At 38.7% G+C, this 22,268-nt stretch overlaps 1 protein-coding gene across 3 annotated transcripts in view; it reads right to left on the reverse strand.

Moving 5' to 3' along the window:
• ATP2C1 (ATPase secretory pathway Ca2+ transporting 1) overlaps positions 1-22,268 on the reverse strand; it is a 153,272-nt gene that overhangs the window by 102,028 nt on the left and 28,976 nt on the right. The gene's annotated exons all lie outside the window — the stretch shown is intronic.

Here is a 22,268-nt window from a genome sequence, read left to right on the forward strand (position 1 = left end):
GAGCTTTAACTTCAGGATCAGTCCTTCCAACGCGTATTCAGAGTTGATTTCCCTTAAGATTGACTGGTTTGATCTCCATGCTATCCAAGGGACTCTCAGGAGTCTTCTCCAGCACCACAGTTCGAAGACCTCAATCTTCGGGTGCTCCGTCTTCTTTACAGTCTGGCTCTCACAACCATACGTGGTCAATGGGAAGACCAAAGCCTTGACTATATGGACCTTTGTTGGCAGGGTAATGCCTCTGCTTTTCATTTTTCAGCACATTATCTAGCTTTGTCATAGCTTTCCTGCCAAGAAGCAAATGTCTTCTGATTTCATGCAGTCACCATCCGTAGTGATTTTAGAGCCGAGGAAGAGGAAATCTGTCACTTCTTCCACCTTTTCCCCCTCTTATTTGCCATGAAGTAATGAGGCCAGATACCACGATCTTAGTTAGTTCCTTTTAATATTTAGTTTTAAGCTGGCTCTTTCACTCTCCTCCTTCACCCTCATCAAGAGACTCTTTAGTTCCTCTTCGCTTTCTGCAATTAGAGTGGTATCATCCGCATATCTGTGGTTGTTGGTGTTTCTCCTGCCTATCTTGACTTCAGCTTCTAACTCATTCAGCCTGGCATTTCTCACCATGTGCTCTGCATATAGGTTAAACAAACAGGGTGACAGCAGACAGCCCTGTCATCCTCCTTTCTCAATTTTGAACCAATCAGTTCTTTCGTACAGGGTTCTAACTATTGCTTCTTGACCTGCACACAGCTTTCTCAGGAGACAGGTAAGATGGTCTGTTATTCAAATCTTTTTAAGAGCTTTCCACAGTTTATTATGATCCACACAGTCAAAGGCTTTGGCAGAGTCAATGAAACAGAAGTAGATAGTTTCCTGAAATTCCCTCGCTTTCTCTATGATCCAGCCAATGTTGGCAATTTGATCTGTTTCCTCTTCCTTTTTTAAACCCAGCTTGGACCTCTGGAAGTTCCTGGTTCACATAATGCTGAAGCCTAGTATGCAAGATTTTAAGTATGAACTTACTAGCATGGGAGATGAGTGCAACTGCCTCATGGTTAGCATGTTCTTTACTATCCTTCTTGAGAACTGGGATGAGGATTGACCTTTTCTAGTCCTGTGGCCACTGCTGGGTCTTCCAGATTGGCTGACATATTGAATGCAATACCTTGATGGCATCATCCTTTAAGGTTTTGAATAGTTCTACTGGAATTCCATCATATCCACTAGCAGCAGTGCTTCCTAAGGCCCACTGACTTCATTCTCCAGAACGCCTGGCTCTGGGTGACTGACCACACCATCGTAGTAATCTGGTTCATTAAGGTCTTTTTTGTACAGTTCTTCCATGTATTCTTTCCATCTCTTCTTGATCTTTTCAGTGTCTACTAGGTCTCTACGGTTTCTGTCCTTTACTATCCCCATATTTGGGCAAAATGTTCCCTTGATATCTCTAATTTTCCTGATGAGATCTCTAGTCTTTTCCCTTCTGTTGTTTTCTTCTAGTTTTATATACTGTTCATTGAAGAAGGCCTTCTTGTCTCGCCATCCTGTTCTTTGGAACTCTGTATTTAGCTGGATATACCTTTCCCTTTCTGCCTTGCTTTTTGCTTCTCTTCTTTAACTATTTGTCAGTAACTATTTGTAACTATATTATCTTCAGATAACCACTTGCCTTCTTGCTTTTCTTTTTCTTTGAGATGGTTTTATCCACTGCCTCCTGCACAATATTACACTCCTTTGTCCATAGTTCTTCAGCCACAGTTTACTAGATCTAATCCCTTGAATCTATTTGTACCTCCACTGCATATTCATAGGGGATTTAAGTGGTATCTGACTGGCCTAGTGGTTTTCCCAGCTTTCTTTAGGTTAAAACTGAATTCTGCTATGAGAAGCTGATGACTGGAGCCACAGTCAGCTCCAGGTTTTATTTTTGCTGACTGTATACAGCTTCTCCATTGGCTACAAAGAATGTAATCAATTTGATTTTGGTATTGACCATTTGGTGATGTCCATGTGTAAAGTCGTCTCTTATGTTGTTGAAAAAGGGTATTTGCTGTGACAAATTCTCTTGGCAGAATTCAGTTAACCTTTGCCCTGCTTCATTCTGTTCTCCAAGGCTAAACTTGCCTGTTACTCCAGGTATCTCTTGATTTCTTACTTTTGCATTCCAAATACCCAATGATGAATAGAATAATTTTTTTTTTTTTGGTGTTACTTCTAGGAGGTCTTTTAGGTCTTCCCAGAACTGATCAACTTCAGCTTCTTTGGCATCGGTGGTAGGGGCATAGACTTGAATTACTGTTATGCTGAATGGCTTGCCTTGGAAACAAACTGAGCTCATTCTGTCATTTTTGAGGTTGCACCCAAGTACTGCATTTTGGAATCTTTTGTTGATTATGAGGGCTACTCCATTTCTTCTATAGAATTCTTGTCCACAATGTAGAAATAATGGTCATCTGAATTAAATTCGCCCATTCCCGTCCATTTTAGTCCACTGATTCCTAAGATGTTGATGTTTATTCTTACCATCTCCTGCATGACCAGGTCCAATTTATCTTGATTCATGGACCAAACCTTCCAGGTTCCTATGCAATACTGTTTTTTGTAGCATCAGATTTTACTTTCATCACCATTCTTAAAAAAGAAGTTCTAAAGTATGCTACAAGATAGCTGAACTCTGAGGATGTTACGCTAAGCAAAGCAACCCAGTCACAATAAATGATTCCACTTATATGATATACCTAAAATAAGTAAATTCATAGTGAAGGTAGATTAGGGGTTATACCAGTGGCTGGAAGAAGGGAGGGAACAGGAAATTACTGTTTCACTGATACAAGTTTCATTCTGGAGTGATGAAAAAATTTTGGTGGTGATGGCTGCCCAACACTACCAACATTCTCAATGCCACTGAACTGCACACTTAAAATAGTCAAAATAACAAATTTTGTTATTGTCTTATGATTTTTTTAAAAATGTAGTAAGAATACCAAAAACAACTTAAAATGGGTGAATTTATCTGAAATCACTGATCAGTAAAGCCGTTTTTAAAAAATCTAGCAAAGCTTTTTAACTAAAAACAATCTAGGCATAAAGAAGCGTTTCATCCTCCCCCTCCCAACACATGCTCAAAAAAATCTTGAAGAGATATAGAGACAATTTTGAAAATAGTGGAAAAGAGAAAACAATGACCCACGTCTATCTGAATATTTCTCACAAGGAACACTAAGAGATGGTACAATCTCCTAATGCCAAAAGACAGGATTTAAATTCTGTCACATGACAAAAACAGAAAACACATGGGCTAATAACCTGGGTAGACTCCTGGCTAGGTGGGCCAAAAGTATTAATAAGTCAGTGCCACTAAGTGTGCCACTAGGCTCTGTCCTGTTTAATAGTGTATCAACAACTCAGATACCTAAATAACATGCTTATCCAAGATGACACCAGTGCAAAGCCAGAGAGGGTTCACCACTCTGCCTCATAATTCAAACAAGCTTATCAGGCTAATAAACCAAAAGGTAGAGACAATATGCCACCACCTTCACGTTTACAAAAGCATATACATATATATACTTTACAGAGATAAATGTAAAAACCAAAACTCAAAAAGCAACTACTAAAGCACCAGATGCTAAGGCTCTATACTGCTGAAAAGGTAAACAACATTTTAAACCGCATTATGAGAAATACAACTTTTAAGTCAAGGGAGTAAGGACCCCAGAGTACTATCTGATCCAACCACACCCTAACAACTCTATATGCAGTTACACCATCACTAGGGTCTGCCCCAAAGTGTGACATACTGTGGTGTGACATACTATGGAAATGAGGTCTTAAAACAATTGGTGGAATAAGTTAGGAATATTTGGTCTAGAGAAGAAAATTATGAAGGAGCAGTGCATGACATTAACTGGACTTCAATAAAAGTTTCTAAATATTAATAAAGGATATGACAGGCACCTTCAAATATTTTAAGGCTGTTATACGAAATACAACATTCTGCTGAGATTAAGGAAATACTAGTGCCAACAGACAAAAGCGTAGTTTCCGGTCATCAAAACTTTCTGGTAGAGAATACTGGTGATTTTTATACGGGGTGGGAAGCTGGTCCCCTCAGTGCAGGGAGATACCACTGGCTCTTAATGCCTGTGGTACTAAGGTTTCCGACAATGAACAGATAACCTCAGGTAAGGAAAATACTGTAAAATGGTCATCTCTCACACTGAGCTTTAAGTGCCAGAACATGGACCCAAAGAACAGAGCATAATCAGGCTCCAATGTAGACCAACGCTTAAATATTCCTCATTTGACAAAAACTAGTACAACTGCAAATCCTATTTTTCTCCCATACTTATTAAACTTGGGGAATGAAGCAGTAGGTTATAAATGCTATTAAATATTTGCATCCAAGAGCTAATTCTAATCCATTCTGAGTAAAGCAATATAAACTACACACACACAAGTCCATTTACCTCTGCAGACCAACAGGGATCATACACAAAATAATCAACTTGAGAGAAAAAAACAAATCTTTTGTTACTAGCACAGTATGAATTCCTAATTATATTACTAAGTCATTTTTAATGATTTTTTTTTAAAAAAAAATTAAACCTGCTCATTGTTTTTTAAGAATCAAGTAATAAGAAAGGGTTTAATGTAACTAGTACATCTGCCCAATCCCATTGCCCAGGAGGAACCTCTGTTAACTCTGTGAACACTGCCAGCCATTTCAATGCCCATGTTACAAGTTTTGTTTTGTTTAAATTACAAATGGAATCACATAACTACAATACATTCACTCAATACATCTTGGACCTCTTTCTATTTCACCACACATACTGATGTGCCCCAAGTGACGCTAGTGGTAAAGAACCTGCCTGCCAATGCACAAGACTTAAGGGACGCAGGTTCAATCCCTGGGTCAGGAAGATCCCCTGGAGAAGGAAATGGCAAACCACTCCAGTATGGCAACCCACTCCAGAGTTCTTGCCTGGAGAATCCCAGGGACAGTGGAGCCTGGTGGGCTGCCATCTATGGGGTCGCCGAGTCGGACAAGACTGAAGCAACTTAGCAGCAGCAGTAGCAGCCAGTATTCTTGCCTGGAGCATCCCATGGACAGAGGTATGGTCCTGCTGCTGCTAAGTCGCTTCAGTTGTGTCCGACTCTGTGTGATCCCACGGACGGCAGCCATCAGGCTCCCCCGTCCCTGGGATTCTCCAGGCAAGAACACTGGAGTGGGTTGCCATTTTCTTCTCCAATGCATGAAAGTGAAAAGTGAAAGGGAAGTCGCGCAGTCGTGTCCGACTCTTAGCGACCCCATGGACTGCAGCCTACCAGGCTCCTCCGTCCATGGGATTTTCCAGGCAAAGTACTGGAGTGGGGTGCCATTGCCTTCTCCGAGGTATGGTCCACAGGGTAGCAAAGAGTAGGACACAACTAATGTGACTTCACACACACACATACACACACACACACACTAATCTGTCCCACTTTTCTTTTAATGGCTCACAAAGCACTTCATTATACGGTAGTGCCCCAGTTTAGTCCTCCTGATGACAGATGTTTAGGTCATTCCCACCTTTTGCTATTATAAATGCTGCTATTTTATTTATATGATATCTTTACATATATCTTTATATGCTTATACAAGTACAAACATAGGATAAATTCCTGAATGTGAAATTGCTGGGTATATTTTTTATTCTGACAACTATCACTAAGTTGCTCTCCAAAGGAATTTTGTCAAAGGAACTCCCAACACCTGTCAGGAGCTTCTATTTCCCCTGCAATCTAGCCAAGATTAAGCATAACCACATTTTGGAATCTTTGCCAGTTTGATGAGTGGAAAACATTATTTTAATTTCCATTTCTTCATTACTGAAGTTGGGGACCTTTTCACATATCTATTGGCCTTCTGCAGTAAAACACTTGTTCATATCCTTTGGCCACTTTCTCCTAAAAGTTACTGCCTATTTCTTATAGATTTAAAGAGCAATCTGCACAAAGTAAACTTTTATCATTTGTTTCAAGTGTTTTTAGCACTGGTTTACAGTGTATTTACTTCTTTTCTTTCTTTTTAAAATTTTATATGATCACTCTTTTGTACTATGGTTTTGATATTTTATCTCAAGCTTAGTTTTTTATAAAAAGTCTTTCTTATTCCAGCTTTACTGTTTTGTTTTTTATTTTTTGCCAAAAGTAAGCTAATAGCCCCAACACCATTTACTGAATAATACAGCTTCCCTCACTGCTCCCCAAGCACTAAGTTATTCGCTGAAGAGAAGGGCAAAGAAAGTAAGAATAAAATATTACTAACTCAAACTTTTAAAGCCACTTTGCAACATTAGCTAGAATAAAATGATAGCCAAATGTTCAAAAAAATATTATGTTTGCACCTATAAAAGAACATTATATCTTCAAAAGTAAAGGACAATTCAGGGCAATGCCTATGAAAATTCTGTCTTTTTTACAGCAATGGACAAACAGATTCTAAAATTCATATGGGAATGCAAGGGGCTAAGGCTAAAGAAAGCAATCTCAAAAAAGAAGCACAGGACTTCCCTAGTAGTCCAGTGGTTAAGAAACTGCTGCCAATGTAAGGGACACTGGTTCCATCCCTGGTTCAGGAAGATTCCACATGCCACAAAACAACCAAGCCCAGGCGCCATACCTACTGAGCCTGCACTCTGGAGCCCAGGAGCCAAAACTACTGAACCCCAAGCACCCTTGAGCCCATGCTCCACAATTAGAGAGTAGTCCCTGCTAGCCACAACTAGAGAAAGCCTGAGCACAACAATGAAGATTCAGTGCAGCCAAAATAGAAATAATAATAATAATTTGTTTTAAGTTGACAGATTCATAATCCCTTTCAAAACTTAGTACAAAAGCTACAAAAATCCAAACAGTGAGGTACAGGTATCAAAACAGACATATGGATCAATGCCACAGGACTGAGAATCTAGAAATAAATTCATATATCCATGGTCAAATGATTTTTAACAAGGGTACCAAGGTAATTCAATGGAGAAAAAAATAGGCTTCAACAAATAGTGCTGGGTAACTGGATATTCCATGCAAAAGAATGAAGCAGGACCCTCATCTAACACATATATGAAAATTAACTCAAAATGGATCAAGACTGAAAGCTATAAGCTATAAAACTCCTAGAAGAAAACACAGATCTTTGTCACCTTTAAGCAGGCAGTGGTTTCTTAGATATAACATCTAAAGCACAAACAACAAAAGAAAAAATATAAATAAACTGGACTTCATCAAAATTTTAAAGGCTTGGCTACAAAACACCAAAGACCCCAAAGAAAGTGAAAAGACAATGTAAAATGAGAGAAATATTTGAAAATCCTCTTAAAAGGGTCTTATAAATGCTGCAATAAACACTTTCACATAAACCTGTTTGTATGATTGTGCAAGTAGAGGCACAGTACATATTGTTATGAAGGGTCCAAAATACATAGAGAATCTTAAAACTCAACAATAAAAAACCAAATAACAAAATCACGAAAGAGGCAAAGGATGTGAATAAACATGTTTCCAAAGGTATGCAAATAGTCAAAAAGCACATGAAAGGATGCTTGATATCACTAGTCATTAGGAAAACAGAAACAAAAACCAAACAATACCATTTCATAACCCATGGCATGGCAATTTTTTAAAAAAGAAAGAAAATAACAAGTGTTGGAGAGGTGGAGCAGAAATTAATATAACACCTTTCTTGTATAAGAAAGTTCCCAGCATTATTATTCATATTAGCAAAAAAAAAAAAATCAGAAACCACCCAAATGTCCCTCAGTTGATATACTGATAAACAAAACATAGCATATGCATACAACAACCAAAAAAAAGAATGAAATGACATATTCTGTAACATGGCTAAATATTGAAAACATCCTAAAATAAAAAAAGTTAGACACAAAATGTTACATTTACCCATTGAAAACATCCTAAAATAAAAAAAGTTAGACACAAAATGTCACATTTACCCATTTACATGCAATATTCAGAACAGGCAAACCCAGAGACAAAAAGTGATCTAATAGCTGCCAGAGGGTGGGGAAAGGAGAGAACAGAAGTGATTACTAATGGGAAAGGGGTTTCTTTTGGAGGTAATGGAAATGTTCTGGAATTAGATTAATGTATGACTTTGTGACTATGCTAAAAAACACTTAATTGTGTACTTTAAAATGGCAAATTCTACAGTATGTGAATTATATCTCAAAAAAAAAAAAGTAAAGGACAGGATCTGCTAAATAATTTGTCATGATTTACCCCAGCAACAAGAGAGTTAGTATTAAGCTTCTACATGACTTTGGGTTTAAAACTACACAACCTGAATAAAGATTAATTGGGGGACTTACTTCAAGCATTTATAGTCATGGGACCATAGACAGTACAATTTCCCAAGTGTAGAAGATATAGAAATGAGAACTGTAACTAAGAAACCAGATGAGCAAGCACAAGGTAATTATTTCCAGAGCACAGTTCATTTGAAATAAACTGCTATGAGCCAAAGCACACTATAGCTGTACCTAACTTTAATCAAATCCAGTCCTTTTTATGAACATATCTTCATTACAGATAAATAGAAGAGGAATAAAATCACCAGCTACTTCAAAAGATTTTAAAAAATTAAAAATCAAACAGGATGTAAAAAGAAACTAAAAGAGAATACAAACAGTTAATAAACGAACTGAATTTTATTGCAAATGTGTGACACAACTGCACAAAAGTATGTAGGGAAGAAAAGAACTTGCCTAAGGAACTTTGGAAAGCAGATTTAGACTGTGTACTGTAAACCTAAGAAAAATGTTATACTGTAGTTTAAAAATGTATTTCTCAGACATCAGAGTGAAAAGCTACCTTTGCCTCTCTGCTTCAATCTACAACCACTAGACGGTTACACAATGCAACAAAAGGTGATTCCCCCCAACACACCAATCAAAGCAGTTCAATGAGCTCAAGAATAAAATTAATGAACAGAAGGAACACTTTACCAAAGACACTAAAACTCTAAACAGGAACCAAACAGAAATTCTGGAGTTGAAGAACAACTCAACAAACAAGATGAAGAATGAATTATAAAACACTGGAAATAGAGCAGACCATATGGAAGAGAAGGGCTTCCCTGGTGGCTCAGAGGTTAAAGCGTCTGCCTGCAATGCGGGAGACCTGGGTTCGATCCCTGGGTCAGGAAGATACCCTGGAGAAGGAAATAGCAACCCAGTCCAGTATTCTTGCCTGGAGAATCCCATGGACAGAGGAGCCTGATGGGCTAGAGTCCATGGGGTCACAAAGAGTCGGACACGACTGAGCGACTTAACTTTATTCTAACTTTATATGGAAGAGAGAATTAGCCAACTTGAAGACAGAAACCTGAAATGATACAAGTAGAAGAGGAAAGAGAAATAAGGTACTTTAAAAAAAAAAAAAAAAGGAAATTCCGTAGGAGCTATCAGAATCTTTCAGGAAGGGCAACATTAGGATAATAGGTATCTCACGAAAAGAGGGGGAGAAGAGAACAGAGTTTATTTAAAGAAATAATACCTGAGAACTTCCCAAGCCTGGAGAAGGAACCAGATATATAAGTCCATGAAACTAAGAGAACATCTAATTACCTCAATGCAAAAAGACCTTCTCCAAGACGCTTTATATTAAAATTGCCAAAAGCCAGGTATTTTAAAGGCAGCCAGGAATAAAAGGATACTAACCTACCAAACCTAGATAGCATATTCAAAAGCAGAGACATTACTTTGCCAACAAAGGTCCATCTAGTCAAGGCTATGGTTTTTCCAGTGGTCATGTATGAATGTGAGAGTTGGACTGTGAAGAAGGCTGAGCACCGAAGAATTGATGCTTTTGAACTGTGGTGTTGGAGAAGACTCTTGAGAGTCCCTTGGACTGCAAGGAGATCCAACCAGTCCATTCTAAAGGAGATCAGCCCTGGGTGTTCTTTGGAAGGAATGATGCTAAAGCTGAAACTCCAGTACTTTGGCCACCTCACGCGAAGAGTTGACTCATTGGAAAAGACTCTGATGCTGGGAGGGATTTTGGGGGCAGGAGGAGAAGGGGACGACAGAGGATGAGATGGCTGGATGGCATCACTGACTCGATGGACGTGAGTCTGAGTGAACTCCGGGAGTTGGTGATGGACAGGGAGGCCTGGCGTGCTGCGATTCATGGGGTTGCAAAGAGTCGGACACGACTGAGCGACTGAACTGAACCTACCAAAAAACCCTCTAAGGCTTCCTGCAGATTTCTCAGCAGAAACAGGTCAGGAGGGAGTAGAATAGCATTCTCAAAATACTGAAAGATAAAACCTGTCACTCAGGAGTATTCTAGCTAGCAAAGTTATCATTCACATATGAAGGAGAAATACTTCCCCAGACAAACAAAAGTTGAGGGAGTTCATCTACACAGACCTGCATCTACCAGAAACAAAAAGGCATAAATACACAGAACTTTGAGTAAGGAAACAAACTCAGAAAATTGCAACTCTTCATGAGCATACGTTCTTTAACACTTCATTATATCATAAAGGTAAAAGGGGGGGTAGAAAAAATAACTACAGAAACTTCAATTTGCTAACAAACGCAACATAAACAGAGAAAATTAGAGACAACAAAAACACAAAAGAAAAAAAGGATGAAAACTATATAGGTAATTATCTCATCTTACCAGGAAAAAAAAAAATTCAATGTTTCTCACGGGGGAAAGGTTAGCAATTTTGAAACTACTTTTGTGGGTGTGCACAAGGACTGAACAAATAAGTAAATATATTGTGGGTAAGAATCAGGGTTCCTACCTTTGGAGAAGGAAATCAAAGGGGAAAAGCTGGCCAGGGGGTGAGGGAGCTAATTGCGTCTTGAGGTATGGGATGGGAAGTGGCAGCATCAGTAAGAACTCGTGATTTTTATTTACAGATTGATAGATAAGGAAATAAAAATGTATGTTTACTACAAACGTGTATTACTGTACATATATGTGCTAGCTCTGTCTACTGAGAGGACCTAGAAACAGTAACATCCCAAGAGTACTGAGCACGCCTGGCACCCAGATCTTGGCTTCTAGATACCAATCTCCAATAAAATGAATCTGCTGCTGCTGCTGCTGCTGCTAAGTCGCTTCAGTTGTGTCCGACTCTGTGCTACCCCATAGACGGCAGCCCACCAGGCTCCCCTATCCCTGGGATTCTCCAGGCAAGAACACTGGAGTGGGTTGCCATTTCCTTCTCCAATGCATGAAAGTGAAAAGTGGAAGTGAAGTCACGCAGTCGTGTATGACTCTTAGCGACCCCATGGACTGCAGCCTACCAGGCTCCTCCATCCATGGGATTTTCCAAGCAAGAGTACTAGAGTGGAGTGCCATTGCCTTCTCCAAAAATGAATCTGCCTTCTTTGAAAAAAACAGTTTGATTCCATGGCTGTTGCAAACAGGTAAAACATGAGCTGTACCTAGAAACTGTGGTATCAGAAAGTAAATCAGTACTCACAATATTATAGATGCATTGTATAAAGGACACAGCAGGCAAATTTGTAATTGTTCTCAATAACCAAAACTGGAATGATTTGAGCAAGAAAGCATTATGTTTTAACTCATATGGTAAAAATAAATATCCACAGATCCATGTAAATAAACAATTGGGCAATTAGTAAATGAAGGGAAAACATCAATTCTTAACATAGAACTGCAATTAGCAAATATAGAAGGAATGAGAGTACAGGAGTTCAGAACAGGTCTCCCCAAGATATACCACTTTGGCATGTGGGTTTTTTTGAGCTAAAGGCAAAAGAGATCCGGTATGCTCAAGGGATACTACTGCTCACGCCTTGACAACCTACTACAGAATCTGAACTAGCGATTTTACCCAGAAAAAGAGTTACAACCAGAGATTAAGTTGCTCTATCAATATGGCAAAGCAAATATCTAATTACCAAACACGATCCTCTTGTCCTTGGGAGCCCCAGGCCCCTAACCCCATTCCTTAGCTCAGAATGGCATACTCATCTCATTTTGCCTTCCTGTCTTTGAACCTCTCATTATTGTGCAGTCTCTGACTCTCATCAATGTGCGGTTCCTGTACATACAAATTAAAATTTGATTTTCTCCTGTTAATCTGTCTCATGCCATTCTAATTCTTAGACCAGCCAGAAAAACATAGAAGTGTAAAGTTTTCTTCCTCTCTGACAAAAGAAAGAGAAAATCATCATTAAGTAATCACCACAGTATTAACTGCTGCCAGCAAGAGCCTCCAACAGAGGCAAAAATTGGCCTGTGAAAAGTATGATGAGATGCAGGATGCTTGCAGTTTCAAAGTACCTCCTTACACGAGAAAGATATTAATTACAATTAAATTATTACATTATGAAGAAAAATTACATATTATTAAACATCCAACTACCATTTTTTAAAGCCTTCAGCTAACAACAATTATTTTACCAGTAATAACAGAGTTTAAAAAAAGACTGCGGTCCTCTTTTGTTAAAGGAATCACTTTCCTTGAAATCTACAGACCAATGGTAGATTACTTCTCCTCCTTCCTCCTATGCTAATGACATTCATTTCATACAGTAGTTAACTGATGGACTTAATTTTACAGGCTATGGCAAACCAATCACTTATGAAATCAAAGACATGACTGTAGCCTTCCTCACACTTTGTACTTTCCTGACTGAAATGGCTATAGGTACAGCAGGGAGCTGTAAAAGCCCTTTCAGCAATTTGAGGTCAGAAACAATAGCATCAAAAGCTACCAACTCTGAATCTTAAGATTTAAGCTGAATGAGAATTACTTTGCTACCATAAAGTCACCTTTACTTTATTAATCTCTTGTGACAGATGGGGAAATTCATGTATAGGAAAACGGAACTGTTTTTTTTTCCTACAGCTGCCGCTGCTAAGTCACTTCAGTCGTATCCAACTCTGTGCGACCCCATAGACGGCAGCCCACCAGGCTCCGCCGTCCCTGGGATTCTCCAGGCAAAACACTGGAGTGGGTTGCCATTGCCTCCATTTTTCCTACAGTGATACCAATAAAGATTCTTCAAAAATGACAATGCCACACAACTATATACATGTAAAGAAACATTAAACACAGTGAGAATATTAGAATGGTCCCTTGCATTAGAACTGAAAATACATGTTTCCTGTCCCAAACACGAGTGGACGAGCTGGTGGTAATGTCCACACCTAACAAAAGAGAATAAAAAGATAACTGACAAGCAAATGAAAGTCACCTATCCAAACCTAAATAAGCAAATCTGAAGAAATCGCTGACTTCTAAGAGGAGGCTACTTGAAATTTTGTAACTGGATAAAAAGGAAAAGGACATCAAAGACAGGAGGCCTGCCATTTTCTGAAACAAATAATTCACAAGACTTCAAAGAACAGTAATACTGCTTTCAAACAGTAGAATTTCTGAAAGCTAGTGAAATAAAGAATTTAGCCTAGATTAAAAAGCTTTTAATCCTGATTTTAACATTTTTGCCCATTCATAGAAACAAATCATGAAATACTCAAACCCCAAGCCAACCGAGTCGAAAACAACATAATTTGAAGGAACTATGAGAAAAAAAGCTGCTATAGTTTCCTAGGCATCCCACTCATCTCACTGAAAAATATGTGAAGCCTTGAAATTAGAAGAAAGATCAATGCCAAAAGTAAGGTCCTCAAATCTATTTACCAACCAAGGTAAAGGAAATATTTATTTGTTGAGCAGCTTTCTCATGAGGTAGAGTCATCATTCTCCCTTCACAAGTGAGGATATCAAGGCTTAAAGGAGTTAACTTCCTTGCCTTTGGCTAGAATGTTTCTCAATCTCAGCAGCACTGACGTTTGGGGCCAGGTAATTATTTGTTCTGGTAGGGACAAGGGGACTGTCTTGTAAATGACAGGATGTGTACCAAAATCACTGGCCTCTATCCATTGCATGGCAAAAGTATCCTCCCACAGTTGTGATCAATGAAAACCTCTCTAAATGCTGCCAAATGTCCCATGGAGGGCAAAACTGCCCCCAGCTGAGCACTACTGAGTTAGAGTGAATAAGCCAGTATTTTCATTTAATGGACAAGGGCTATTGCCAAATCCTGTTCAAAGTGAATGAGGAACAGCTGAAGATCTTTGCCCTAAGAGCTTGCTTTGAACCCTGGTCTTCTAGCCCAGTTTAGTTCAGTTCAGTCGCTCAGTGGTGTCAGACTCTTTGCGACCCCATGAATGGCAGCACGCCAGTTGTCCATCACCAACTCCCGGAGTTCACCCAAACTCATGTCCATTGAGTCGGTGACGCCATCCAGCCATCTCATCCTCTGTCGTCCCCTTCTCCTCCTACCCCTAATCCCTCCCAGCAACAGGGTCTTTTCAAATAAGTCAACCCTTCGCATGAGGTGGCCAAAGTATTGGAGTTTCAGCTTTATCATCAGTCTTTCCAATGAACACTGATCTCCTTTAGGATGGACTGGTTGGACCTCCTTGCAGTCCACGGGACTCTCAAGAGTCTTCTCCAACACCACAGTTCAAAGCATCAATTCTTCCACGCTCAACTTTCTTCACAGTCCAACTCTTACATCCATACGTGACCACAGGAAAAACCACAGCCTTGACTAGATGGACCTTTGTTGGCAAAGTAATGTCTCTGCTTTTCAATGTGCTATCTAGGTTGGTCCTAACTTTCCTTCCAAGGAGTAAGCTTCTTTTAATTTCATGGCTGCAGTCACCATCTGCAGTGATTTTGGAGCCCAAAAAAATAAAAGTCTGACACTGTTTCCACTGTTTCCCCATCTACTTCCCATGAAGTGATGGGACCAGATGCCATGATCTTTGTTTTCTGAATGTTGAGCTTTAAGCCAACTTTTTCACTCTCCACTTTCACTTTCAATAAGAGGCTTTGTAGTTCCTCTTCACTTTCTGCCATAAGGGTGGTGTCATCTGCATATCTGAGGTTATTGATATTTCTCCTGGCAATCTTGATTTCAGCTTGTGCTTCTTCCAGCCCAGCGTTTCTCATGATGTACTCTGCATAGAAGTTAAATAAGCAGGGTGACAATATACAGCCTTGACGTACTCCTTTTCCTATTTGGAACCAGTCTGTTGTTCCATGTCCAGTTCTAACTGTTGCTTCCTGACCTGCATACATGTTTCTCAAAAGACAGGTCAGGTGGTCTGGTATTCCCATCTCCCAGAATTTTCCACAGTTTATTGTGATCCACACAGTCAAAGGTTTTGGCATAGTCAATAAAGCAGAATTAGATGTTTTTCTGGAACTCTTGCTTTTTCGATGACTTCTAGCCCAAGTGATGTTCAATTTTAAAACAAACTTCTCTCCACATACAATGTGACCTTCAACACCGTCCCTCTGGCCAGCCCCCACATCAGCCAACTCCTCCAGCCAATCAGCAGCACCTCCACTCACCCACTTGCACTGGTTCTACAGCTGCAGTCACTTCTGACTCAACCCTCCCCAGCATTCCCTATTACTGAGATACTGTCCAAGTTCTGCTAGTTTTCTGGAGGAGTAAAATGGGTCTCTCATCCATCCCTACCCCACATTTCCATCATTCTAATGTAGATACATGTCCAATTCCCCTCGTTCTACCACTGGTAGAAATCCGAAGAAACTCACCTCTTGATCCTTCAAATGAATTAAGGGTACACATCAAGGTATAACAGACTACCAACCTCTAGGGTTGGGGGCTGGCAGATATTAAAGAGTGGTCAGCAAACACCATATCCTCTTTTTTTGGAGTAGGAAAGGAAACTGAAATTTAACATCCCATCACAGTAAACGGCAGCCCTGACAAGCATTAAGAAAAGGACTCTGAGAGATTAGTTCACCTGCCATTAAAAAGCGGCTCGCATGCTATTCCTGGCACTTGTGCCATGAATCACTTTTGTCTGTTCCAAGCCAATGTAGAACTGACACTCAAGATGGAAGTGAGATAAGATTCCCAAAGAAAGCCTGAACCAACTAGCATTTCTGCCCGTCCCAATGTATAAACGCAGAGGTAAATGCAGCAAACATTCCACTAGGGAAACTCTAAAACAGACAATCAAACAAATCCAGTGAAATAACTGCATATACGGGTGGACTCCGGGAGTTGGTGATGGACAGGGAGGCCTGGCGTGCTGCGGTTCATGGGGCTGCAAAGAGTCGGACATGACTGAGCAACTAAACTGAACTGAATTCAATAAAGACATATATAACACATTCATAACATGATATACAGCACCAAAATGTTAATTTATTTAGCAAATGAAAGGCTTTGAGGTGACATAAAAATCCAGGATCTGTTTTAAAGTTGACCTTTATTCTACGCAGACAATAGAACTTCATTACATTAATAGTTCTTAGGAAATGCTTTATTTGTTGTGACTTTAAGACATCACAATCAAGATAACTTTAAATTCAGTACCTAAAATTCACAACCTAATCAAAAGTTTTAATTTATAATTCACAGTTAAAAAAACAAAACAAAACAATGATCCAGAAAAGTATTATGGGTAACAACCTAAATACTTCTGCCTTATTATTCTGAGTTTTCCTATAAAGGGTTGAACATTAAACACCAGTACAGGGTAGCAAATATATTCAGTGTCAGGGTCCTACTGCTATTCCAACTTTATCAGATTATTTGTTTTATGTAAGTAAATAAATCAAAATAATTTCTACAAGGATCCTTCAATGTCTCAGAGTTTTCTGAAAGAATAAAGAATTATTTCCTCATGAGGGATACAAGTTTAAGTCTGTGTCATCATGAAATGATCAAAAGCCAAGCCAAAAGATCTCCCTTAAGAAATTATCATTAACAGGAATATTAAACACATAATCATATTCATACATTCTCTAATACCAGGTGCAGAGAGACTGAAGGTGAATTAGATGCCCAGTTAGGAATCATCTTAAAGTGATGCTTCTGACCCCTGCTGTTACTGTCTTTCTCCTTCCTTAACCTACTATATATAGCCTTGTAACATTTCATTCGTTTTTTTCCTAAATGTATCCAATAAGCTTAGCCTAAACTAACCTAATTCAAGTAATTGCCTTGTACAGTCAACTCGCCTTATTGCCTTGTACAGTCTTATTGCCTTGTACAGTCGACTCGCCTTATCCACAGGTTTTGTATAGCAGATTCAACCAACTGCAGATCAAAAAAAAAAAAATTCCAGAAAGTTTCACAAAGCAAAACTTGAATTTGTTGCATGCTAGCAACTATTTGCATTGTTTCTACAGGTATTTACATAAAACATTTAGATTGCATTAGGTATTATAAGCCATCTAGAGATAACTTAAAGTGTAAGGGAGCATCTGCACAGGCTACATGTAAATTATGACACCATTCTGGATCACAGACTTGAGCATCCTCAGATTTTGGTATCTGTTGGGTTCCTGGAACCAATCCCCAGATACTAAGAAAAGACTAGTTCTAGGATGTATACCTTTGTCAATATTAACGTAGAACCTTAAAGCTGGAACACATATTAACCAATGCATATAAATAGCAGCCATATAAATTCAAGAGGAAATTGCACTGAAGGCCTTTTTTTTTTTTTTTGGGAAATCTTTTCCTGCAGGAAATGATGGCATTAACCAAGAGTTCACCCAACAAGTTTTTACTTTACTGTCTTTTACCAACACTTGTCCTCATGAAAACTGTAAAAATAATCTTGTCACAACTGATGCCTGAAATTACTATAAAGAAAATCTGTCTTTTAACAAAGTAAAGGTGGGAAGAATTTTTGAACGTATAAAGAGATCTTTAAGATGTTACATGTAACAACGGTGTAATTTAAAATTATCCCAGCTAATTTTACCATCAAGCTAAGGTGTTCTTAGAGCTTCCCTTGTAGCTCAGTTGATAAAGAATCTGCCTGCAAAGCAGGAGACCTGGGTTCAATTCCTGGGTTGGGAAGATCCCCTGGAGAAGGAAATGGCAACCCACTCCAGTATTCTTGCCTGGAGAATCCCATGGACAGAGAGGAGCCTGGCAGACTACAGTCTATGGGGTCGCAAAGAGTCAGACACGACTTAGCGACTAAACCACAACCAAGGTGTTCCTTCCTACTTTAAAACAAAATTTAAACTTGATTATGAAATTTAAACAGATTATGGTTAACCAAGATCACAAAAGAAAATCAGCCTTGAGGTTCAAGGGGGATGTTCCCTAGACTATTTTGATTGGTACTGCTTCAGTTAACAGAGTTGAATTCTGCTGACATTAAATGAATAATAAAAACATTAAGACAAATCACATCTTTAGGGCTGAACTGTCGGAAGATGACATTTTACCAACATTCTCTGCAGCATCCTAACTCTGGGTTAAATTACTACAGTTTATAAAATGCTACCACATAATTTTTAGTTTCAACTCTTTTCTAGAAATACTGATTAAAATTATTTTATTAACAAAACAACAAACATAATAAATTATTTTCCACAGCTAAAGATATAAAATATTTTTACAACTTGGTTTTCTATTATTTCCTGTTAAAGAAATACAATTAACATGGCTTCTCATCCCTTTTTCCTTACAGTTCCTCCAACTATCCTAACATAATCTTTTCTTAACACATTTCCAGTGATTAACAATTTGAACTTAAATAAGAAACTATTTTAAAAAGTGCAAAGAAACATACTATCATTTTCAAATGCTATCCAAAAAGCTCGAGTGAATTTATTCTAGATGGACTAGCCTATCCTCTAACCTTAAATTAAGCATGTCCTAAAATCTTGAAGGTTACTAATCTCTATATTTAAGGTTACGTTTAAATAGTTTCGTGTGTATTAAATTTATAGTGGATTTTCTATGTAAAAGACCAGATTTCCTCCACAGAAAAAAATCCATTATTGGGAAGGATATGCAAATTATCCAGCTGGAAATAGCTTTTCTAATAAATCATCCTTTTAAACATCCAAATGATAAATTTTAAAAAAATCAAAAAAAGAGCCTTTTTTTTTTGTGCATCTTCAATTCCTACATGCTATCTGCTTTGATCTAGGATATGGATAAAATCCTAACCCACAAATGGAAGTGTAGGACCAGTCCCTGAAATTCCCAGGAAACTAACATTTCAGATACTTCCAGTGACTGACTGGAGTATTCATCCTGGAGGCTAAGGCCAAAAACTGGTCAAGGTTTGCCGATAAAGTGGGAGAAAGGTCCAGAAGAATCAAAACTAAAGTATAGAAAGAAATGAGCACCGTGGCTGAAAGGAGTCATACAGATGAAGTTGTAGACATGGCACACGCCCTAGGACCTCCAGGCTCCTGCTCCTGGGGCCACTGGCAATTCCATCCTGCGCACACCTAGAGGTAGGGGGAACTTACCTACACACCAACCAGAGGAGTCTCTGTTTCTGGGGAACAGCAGCAAGCAATCACTCAGAGGCTCACCAGGCTGTGTATCAGCCATCCTCCTGGGCACTTTACATACCAGGCTTCATTCTCTCCTTACACTCACCTTCCAGAAAAAGGCATTTAGCCCATTTACAGATGGAAAAACTTAGCAGCTAAGAAAGCTTTAGAAACTGAGTAACTCGTGAGACTTTTAGGAGAGGAAAAAAAAGTACCCGACAGGATTCAAATCCAAGCCTGTCTCTTTTTACCCTGTCCCCTGGTTTGTTGGCAGAGCTCCAATTTTTCTCTATGGGTTTAAGGCCTTAACACTAAAGAAAATTCTGCCCTTAACTCTACCCATTCCGTAACTAATAATGACAACTTCATGCAGAGCATTCTGGCCACTACTGTACCCCCTTTCAATATTCAATGTTATAACATTACGATGTAAACACTAGGCAAGGCTACTTACAATTAACATTTACTGAGCACTGCCACATACTTTTTCTAAACACGAACAATCTAAACGCTACTCACATGGTATGTGTGTGTATGCTCAGTTGCTCAGTCATGGTCGACTCTTTGAGACCCCATGAACTGTAGCCTACCAGGCTCCTCTGTCCATGGGATTTTCTAGGAAAGAATACCAGAGTAGGCTGCCATTTTCAACTCTACAGCATCTACCCTACCAGGGATGGAATCGGCGTCTCCTGCATCTTCTGCAGTGGCAGGCGGATTCTCTACCACTACATCACCTGGGTAAACTCTATCAATATCTTTATTTCACAGATAAAGAAACCGAAACAAAACCAGCTTTATTAATGTGCACAAGGCCACATGATGGTAAGTGGGGATCCAGCATTCAAATCAAGTTGTCTGGTTCCACAATGCATATCTTCAATGCTAGCCTTTCTCTCTCTCAAGAGAATTTATGCAGGGTTTCTCACTTAACTCTCCTAAATATGTAAGCTAAATATTATCAATCCCATTTATAGATGTTTCCAGAGGGGCTCAGAAAGATGAGTTTACTTAAAAAGTCACGCAACTTTTAGTGGTTAAGGTATAATTCCAATCCATTTGTTTCACACCCGTAAGATGCTAATATATCTTATCTGAAAGAGAACACTGTCTATAAAAAGGAAAGCGATCTAAGTATTTCAAAACAGCCAATCGGTTTTGAAATTTTCTAGGCTATACACAAGTTCTTAAATATGCTTTAAGAAAAAGGGAAAAACAGTGTAATGGGAATGAAAAGCTGACAAAAATGGCCTCAATTATTATGAGGCAGAAACCCCCACCAGTTTTTAAGAACTGAATAACCTTTTACTATGAGGCCCAATCATTATTTAACCATAAAGTACCAAGTCAGCCACAAGTGTATACCAAGCTTCCAAAGCACAACCACTCCCTCCCACCTCATCCTGTCTCACAACCACTCCCTCCCACCCCAACAGACAATGAGAATCAGCTTTACTAGTCATACTCCTTTTCAAGAAAGAGCAAGAAACAGAAAAGCAACATGTAACAACCCACTGACTTTAGGCTATACTCTTAAATCTGGTAACATTCTGGTAAACATGGTAAAGCAGAAGCTCAAGTTTCACATGTTAAGATGCAACTACCAACAAACAGGTATATGAATGCATTTAATATTCTTTGTCTCTTGTGAGGAAAAGATCTGCCTTCCTTAAACCTATTAATACAGACAAGGCAGAAAAAAATTCAGAAAAGTGATTTTCCATATTACCAGCAAAAATCACTGCTTTCGAATGCTGTTTCTAAAGATCTAATTTAGACAGTAAACATCCTCTGCAGTTATTTACATTAGTATTTCAGAAAATGTCTTCTACCAATTATCCATCCAGAGCAAAATTAAGCAAGATAATCATGCCTTTTGTCATATTTCCCTCACATCCCAGGGGTCTCAGACAACGAAATAGATTATCACATATAAGAAACATCTATTTTAAAATAACTAGTCCTACTTAGTACAATCAACCTTATGTTTTCAACAATGGAAAAACAAATTAGAAAAGCAGCCAGAAAGCACAATTGCAGCTCCGCTGTACCAGGTGCAAATTTTAAAAACCAAAGATACATGAGGACAAAATGTGATATGTAAACATCTTTCATAGCATCTTGCAGCCCCACTTTATTAAAAAAAAAAAAAAAAAAAGGAATAAATTTAAAAAGATAATCACACACAAGTCAGTCCAAAGAATAGTGCGGTTCTTTCAAGAGGGAAAAAACAACGACATTTATTCAGAGTTGTTCAACGATTAAAAAAAAAAAAAGTGCTGTGTATGAAAGTATTAAATATTTTATAAGGCCAAAAGAATCGAGTAACATGTGAATGATAATCCGGTGTATTTGCAGCGTCCAGTGGACAAACAGGTTCCACTGTCAACCTCCTATAAAGGCATGTTTTGAAACGAGGAGGAACTTTCAAGAAAGGAAATCACCTCATAATATCTAGCTAAAGTCAGAGTTTATTTTTGTGAACTGAAAAACACTGAATTTTTTCCCCAAAACTGAACTTAATTTAAAAAATTGTTTTCTTATAAAGGAATCCAGTTAAATCAAATAAAGGCAAATACAGAGGGATGCAGTGCAGAGCCTTCCCTTCCCATCTCCACCTCCCCTGGAGTGATTCCTCTCTGAGAGCTATGGAAACAGCAGAGATGCCATCTGAAATGAAAACTTCCCTTCCAAACCCCAAGCTAAAGAAAGCAGGTTCCTCCGGAAAGCATTATCAAGCTCAGTCACCCTACAGAACCTTAATTTCTGAAACTCCCTATGTTACGAAAATACAAGCTAGATACCTCAGGAAGGCAATTCCTTGGACTTCACAATAGAAGGAAAAAAATAAAATCAGAACCAAAAACGTGGAGAAAGACAACTTAAAAGCCAGCCACCACACCCTCAACTCCGC

This window comes from Bubalus kerabau, chromosome 2 (assembly GCF_029407905.1).
Source record: "Bubalus kerabau isolate K-KA32 ecotype Philippines breed swamp buffalo chromosome 2, PCC_UOA_SB_1v2, whole genome shotgun sequence".
NCBI classification, from domain to species: domain Eukaryota; kingdom Metazoa; phylum Chordata; class Mammalia; order Artiodactyla; family Bovidae; genus Bubalus; species Bubalus kerabau.